Source organism: Adiantum capillus-veneris, chromosome 25 (assembly GCF_014529385.1).
Source record: "Adiantum capillus-veneris isolate H3 chromosome 25, ASM1452938v2, whole genome shotgun sequence".
Lineage (NCBI taxonomy): Eukaryota > Viridiplantae > Streptophyta > Polypodiopsida > Polypodiales > Pteridaceae > Adiantum > Adiantum capillus-veneris.
Window position 1 is genome coordinate 138,568,263 of NC_140955.1, and position 7,532 is coordinate 138,575,794.

A 7,532-nucleotide genomic window follows, 5' to 3' on the forward strand; every position below is an offset into this window, starting at 1 on the left:
ACGAACTAGCCATTTAGTAATTCTAGCAGACACATCCATGTGTTGTACAACATAGGGAAATATTTCATCCGTGGTCAGAATCACAAATTGCTTAGGCAGCAAATATGACCTAAAATTTGTAGTTGCAAATCTAAGAGCTAGGACTAAGTGTTCCACATGGGTGAAACCTTTCTCTCCTGCTGTCATCATTCGACTAGAGAAGTAGATTGGCCTGATGAAAGATGTCGTCGTATTCTTTTGGAGTAGCACAACCCCCAATGAGTCATCACCAACACTTGAAGTGACATAGAATTTTTCATCCTACTTAGGTGGTGAGATAGTTGGCAGAGTGGCTAAGACCTCCTTTACCTTGTTGTAGTGATGTTCGCTTTCCTCGTCCCAAGTGAAAGTTGATCTTTGAGTGAGTTGTTGCAGTGGTAGAACAAGTTGTGATAGTAGATGTATGAATCTACTTAAGTACCTCACCTTCTATACAAAAGAGACCAGTTGACGTGCGGTCGTTGGTGAAGGTAGGGCTATGAGTGCGGACACCTTACTTGGGTCGGCATTGATACCTCTTGCTGAAATTTCATGGCCTAGTAGAATGACTTTACTCTCCCCAATGTGACATTTATCCACATTTAATTGCCCACCTAGGCTCTGCAACCTGGCCAAACCTTCAGTTACCTTTTCTAAATGTGAAATACGGGAGCTATATATACAAAAATCATCAATGAACACTAACACCATATTAGAGAGTTTGAGACTTTGGAGCCAATTTGGGAATCACCAATGTCTTAATGATTTGGCCATATGGATAAATCTCAAATTGTTTTTTAAGGCCAAATCCTTCCACAAGATAGTACTTGAAAAGCACTTCGGAGTCATGCTCTCAAAACTTTTGGCTAAGATTTGGCCATGTGTCAAATATTAAACTTGTTTTGAAAGTGGAAATTGGAAAATTCCCAAATTCACTAATATTGTGTTCACTCTTATGGATGTTCCAAAGAACGGTTGAAAAACATATGTGACATATCTTTGGAATGTGGCAGGTGCATTTGTGAGACCAAATGGCATAACCCTGTATGCAAAACAACCCCATGGCGTGATAAAAGTGGTTTTTAGCTGATCTTCCAAGGCTATGCGTATTTGAAAGTATCCGGAATAACCATCACAGACGATATAGCATTCAAAACCCGCTACTTCATTCACAATTTCATCCAAGAAAGGGAGAGGAAAGTGGTCTCTCTTTGTAGCTGCATTTAGTGGTTTGTAGTCAACACAGACCCTCCACTTACCATTCTTTTTAGGCGTCACCACTACGGGTGACACCCATTCTGAGTTTTCTACAGGATAGATGAATCCCGCCTCCATCAGTTTCCTTACCTCGGCCAAGAGTGCCTTTTCTTATATGACCCCCAGTCGTCGTGGCTTTTGCACAACTGGTTTTACCCCTTCCTTTAGCTTAATATGATGTTCCACCACTGTAATGCCTGTGATTCTTTCATAGTTGTCAATGAACAGGTTAGGAAATCCCATCAACATTTGCAAAAATCTATCTTTCTCCTCAAGTGTTAATTCCGTAGACAACATAACCTTCAACCTACTTCCTCCTAGGCCAGGTGACTTTCTCTCCTCTTCATTGGGTTTCCCTTTTGGTGATGGATCACCAGTTGTGCTTACCCTTTGTGGATCCTTCATAATGATACCCATCACATCAATGGAACTGTCACTTTCGTCGATGGATGTGGTCTCTTCCTCAAAACTCGAAGATTCGCTAGTGGTTTCATCTGCCGATGTTTCCAGATTCATTTGCTTCTGCTTGCCAATCCTCATGTCGTAGTAGATTGTCTCCCCTTTCTTACCGGTCAGGCATAGAAGCCCAGTACCCCAGTCTTGTTTTGCCTTCATGGCCATTAACCATGGCCTTCCCAAAATTAGTGGATAGCCCCCCCCTTAGTAGGCATTACAAAAACATCTACCTCTACCTCAGTGTTGAAAGCTTTTATTTTCATGGCACTTACCACACCCACACACTTTACTTTTGCGTTGTTTGCCATCTTTGCCTTGCATGGAGAAGGCATGTCAACCTCGAGCCCTAATCGAAGCATCATAGCTTCGCTCATTACACAGATTTGTGCACCTCCATCAATGTAGGTGTTTCCAAACCTCTTTCCTTTTATGTTTACGTCGACAATTGGAAGGATGTCATCCATGTTGCATCCCGAAATTTCTCCGGCTACCTTTGTTTTGGAGCGTCTTGTACTTACCATTTTAGACCATTGTCGCCTTACTTTAGGTACAAGATGTAGCAGTTGTGGCCATGTAATCTTTGGTCCTTGCTCTGCCACATCCAATGTTAGATCATAGGGCTTAGAACTTTCCCCTAGCAGGAAGTCGGTGATGCCCAATTTCCGTCGTGGCCTGGATGGCCTCTTGCTAGTTTCTCCTCTCATGCTTCTCTCATCATCTGATTGTGTAGCTTTCTCCCTCCTAGCTCTTTTCACAGTCATGGCTTCAAGTGGTTCTAAAAAGGTTACCTTCTCCTTACCCTTGTCCCTCTCCTTTGCTCTGGGTGGATCCACTACTACGGATTTTCCTTTCTCTTCTAGCCTTATGATGTTTACAGGGCGATCAGGTGGTGGGGATGGTGGAAGAGGTGCAATGGATGCTTGTAGTGGTGTCTGGGGTGGACGTAGAATTTGTGTTGGTGGGGTTGGTGCTCGGGGTGGGGGTGTTCTTTCTCTAGGGGGTAACAATTGGTTCCTCCTACCTCCTCTAGTATAGTTTTGTCGTGGTTTGGGACAGTAGTACATATCGTGACCGTCTTCTCCACAGTTGTAGCAATGATACTCCCTGTTTTTTCATCGTGCTCTTCCAAGGTCTTGATCTCTTTCTTGACTCCTCCCTTGCTGTATTAAGTGGACACACAAATTCTGCAGTTGGTTAGTAATATAGGCCAACATATCTTGTTGGTCATCTCTTACCCCAAGAGCCGGTGGTGGTGGTATGGTGGTTGTCGTAGTTGCTGGTCGACGCGATGTTCCTGATTCTGTTGACTCGATTTCTTTGGCTTTCATTCGCAGCTTCTTGTCCTTAAGGCGAGAAATCTCAACGGCTAACTCGTACGTAGCCGGGAATCTACCTTTCACCTTCTCCTTCAAGAAGCGGCCATAAGCCATGCGTGAACCGATCTTTTTTTAGGAAATCGGGTGCGGCTTCCCCCCTTGCCAGTGACTCAACCCACCGTTCCCACAAATCTACAAATTTGGACTCATAGGTGGCATATTCTAAAAGACCCTCCTGCTTCAAGTCTCTCAACTTGTCCCACAACTTTTCTGAAGTGGTACCTCCCCCAAAGCGCCTCTTAAAAGCGGTTTTTAAGGGTTCCCAGTCATCCTTGGTTGCTTGTGGAAGTGCATTGTACCATGATCTAGCTTCTAGCTTCATGAGATGCTTAAAGATTCTAACCCGGGATTCATTCGGATCTTTGTTGCTCACTACACATGGTACTTCAAAGTCATCTAGGAAGTCTGTTACCAACTCCTCCCCCTTCTTTCCTTTAAATGTTGGAAATGCTACACTTGCCATGATTACTGAGAGAGAGCTAGAAAGACACACTGCTTAACTTGCAAAAGTTTTTTCTTCTTTACAAGGAGGCGTGTATACCCTCTTATACTAGGACATAGATTAAAACTTCAAACGGTACATTGCCTTGTACCAAAGGTAAGACAAATGGTTGATCTGATGCCAGAACCTCAAAAAATCGCTCCCCACCCAGCATGGTGTCAATGACGTGCTGGCTGTGAGCCTTCAAATCCAGTATTACCTTGATTGAGCGTACACGTGTTGGTATGTGTGATCTGTCTTGAGGTAGGTTGTATTGATTCATGTGAAGCTTAGAGGTGCTTAGTCATTGTCCAAGCTTGTGGGAGAGGGTGGTGTTCTTTCCTGAAACAAACTCAGTAGATCCCTAGTTTCTCTAGTGAGAGTGTGAGCCAATGATTCCGTTATCTGTGCTACAGCATCAGGTGCGACTTGAAAATTGACTGTGATAATTACCTCGATGACTTGAGTTACCCGATTCTCAAAGTAGGATAGTGTTGATTCTCTATTGTGTAGAGCTCCTTCCATTTTGTTGTTGTGGGTTGGTTGTAGGTTGCGGACATGGTTTCGACCTTCTCCTTCTTCTTCTTGGCACTTGGCCTATGTATATCCACTGGGTTTGGCATGTTGGTTGACTCTCCCACTGCAAATCGATTACCGTTACGCCTGGCACTCGAGCTTCGATGGAGATGCGCAGTTTGTCTAGTTGTGCTTGGAGCTCTTCTTCTTTTGTCATCCAATTCGCAAATCCTGCTAGCCATTCATCCATTCACAATAGTTTAGGGGTTTTAGTCTTGTAAACTGAAGGGTTTCATGAAAAGATCCTCCGTGGGGGCACCAAATGACGGGAGCAAAGCGAACCCCGAACCCCCGACGGACTCTAAAACACCGGGGACCAAATGGAGCACCTCGAGCCTGTCATGGTAAAGCAAACAGGGGGCACCACCTAGCTTCAGCGGCTAGGATGCAAACAACACACCACCATAACATAGTTTTCATCCAAGAGAGATGGATGCTTGGGAGTAATGATGAAGAGGAAAGGGAATGAAATCAAGTGAGAGAGAGAGAGAGAGAGAGAGTGAGAGAGGGGGTATAGCAGCTTAGTACTTAGGTACCACAAAAGGATGGCAAATCCGCACACCCTTCACACATACACAAGCTCACTCCAAACACAAGACTAGGTGGCGATTCCGCACACCTCACATGGGCAAAACATTTCAAGAAACCATACTCACAAAACCTCAAGATTTATTTAGAGAATAAGGCGATGAAATGGGGAGCATAGGGTAGGGGAATGAGAAGGGAGAGCGTGGTAGAGCACATGGCGGATAGGTGGGAGTTGATGGCGAAGACTCGCACGAGGGTTATGGCCATCATCCTTCATTTAGTTTCCCTTCATCTTCCATAGCCCAAGGGTGTAGAGGTCATGCTCAAGACGAGCATGGTGATTGCGGTGATGGTGATGGTGTGGGTGTGTGTGTGTGTGTGCACTAGGCACACAGAGTGCATAGTGTACTCTTTGGTGATGGTGTGTGTATTTAGTGTGATGGTGACCCCTCTTTATATAGGGGAGAAGGGGGGAGGAATTCTAGAATTTAGAAATGAAGAAATCATTATCTACATAGGCCATGTGACTGTGGGCCCCACTTGTCTGGCTGTGTGTATATGTGCCAAAACAGCATTCTCATGAGAGAGAGAATAAGAGAGAGAGATGGGTTGATTAAAAAAAGTGAGAGGTGACATGGAGAATAAAGTAATTACAAGAGGGGAGAGAGGGGAGTGTGTTCAGAGGTGAATCTGTGTGCAGATGTGTGTGAACACAAGAAAAATCAGGTAACCACTGGGTGGGGATGGGTCTGTGGGCACCTTTTTCAGTGAAACTGAGTGTGTGTGAGTGTGGGGAAGGTTATTTAGCTACAAGACAAGAGATATGGCGCCCTTTAGAGAGAGGGGGGGGTATTTGGGTCATGGGATATGATAGGAGAGAGAAAGAGGGGGTGGGGTATACTATTTTGGAAGATAGGGTAAGTTGCATGTGAGTTAGGGTGCATTATTGGTGAGTTATAATGCATTATTGGTGAGAGGTGGGGTAGCTTGAGGGGAGAGAGAAAGGAGAAAGGAGAAGGGAAAGAGAGAGGGGGTTGACCTTCTGAGTGGAGGAGAGGAAAAGGGACACACGGCGGGGCAACAGTGAAGAAAAAAGGAGGCAAGGTGGGGATGGGCTACCCCGCAGGCATGAGGTTGCCTATTTTACCTTTCTTATATATTTACATAATCATACTTTATTTTTTTCTTACTTTTTCCAATGCCTTTTATCACTCCCTCTCTAAGAGGGGGTTTTCATGGGGTGGGGACGAGAGAAGAGGGGTATGGGAGCTTGGCTTGTGAAAAGCCCCCATCACCAGAAGAAGCATATGTCAAGAAGAATAGCAGGATGGGATGGAAATAGAAAAGGCGGCTTGGCCCACACCTAAAGGAGGAAAATTCTTTCAATGAGAGAGGCCCAATTTCTTGCACAAGGGGGTCGTCCTTTGGGAGCCAAAGGAGGAGAAGAGGGGGGATTCCTTGGAGAGGAGGAACGAGCCCTTGAGAAGGGTTCTTTTTTTTTTTGCAAGCTCAAAGAAGATGAAGCTCAAAAGGGAGCTTCCATAGGATCTTGGAGGGAGTGGCTTGGGGCCAACGAAGGTTCCAATAGGAGGTTTCTTGACGAGTTCTCAACAAGGAGAGACACTGGGAGGCAGTGTCAGTGATTGCCCCGTTTTTTTCCTTTTGCTCGATGCTTACATGCCAAGCAAGTGGTGGTAGCAGAATTCATGGATGTTTGTATATGTTTTTTTGGTTGCAATTGAAGCAAACCATATCAATTTTTGGTGTCATTTCTTCCCTTCCCCCCGTTCTTCTCTTTTCTCTATTCCAACTGATTGGTGCCAGTGTTTGAGAGCGTGTGCCTTCTTGGAACTCTATGTGTGTGAGAGAGAAAGAGAGAGTGGTGTGTGTTGTGGCACAATCGTAAATGGGAAAAATCAATGTGGTCAACTTTCAATTGAGTTCTGAACGTGAGCTCTAGTGGATTAGGGTTCAATGATTATTGTGGGCTATAGAGAGGCCGATTACTTGGGTTCCAAGTGTGTTCCCCTTTCCAACGTGCACATCTAACCCTATGGACACGTGGACAAGTCATTCCCACAGGTTTAGGGTTCAAGATAGCCTAAGAAGTGTTCTCACATCTTTGTGAGTGTGTGTATAGGCCATTCATTCCCAGGCACTTAGAGTACTTGCATATCCTTGATTGAACAACCCGGCATCACCCACCATGTGCATTGTCTAAGCAGTTCACCCAAATACCATAACAGTTTGGGGGCCGTCAGTTGCTGGCATTTTATTTATGTTTTTTACTTATTATGCCATTTTGAAGGTAGTGGGACTGTTGGCGAGATTTCTCGACCCAGTCTTGTCCATCTATAAAGAAGGAGCATGTGGGGCATCAATAGAAGGCAGAAGAGCAGTAAAATCTTAGACAACTTACACTGCATATTCTTTGGAAGACGAGCCTCAGCGTTTTCAGCCATCAAGACAACTAGCGTTTTTGGAGCTCCATATCAACCAACATTTTGGAGATCCCATTTTATTTATTATGCCATTTTGAAGGTCGTGGAGCTATTGGGGAGATTGCTCGATCGAAGCATGTGGGGCATCAATAGAAGGTAGAAGAGTAGCAAAAGTTTAGACAAATTACACTGCATCTTCTGAGCAAGACTGGCAAAGAGCCTCAGCATTCAACCATCAAGACAACTAGCAGCAGATCCTCACCGTGTCATTGGATTCGCCACCTTTTTAGTTTCAAAGATACTAATACTAATGAGATACTAGCTAGGGATGCTGAGGGTACTGTGATAGTTGCTGGGTACTTGAGAGGCTAAGTGTTGGGTACTACAAGGTGCCTTGGC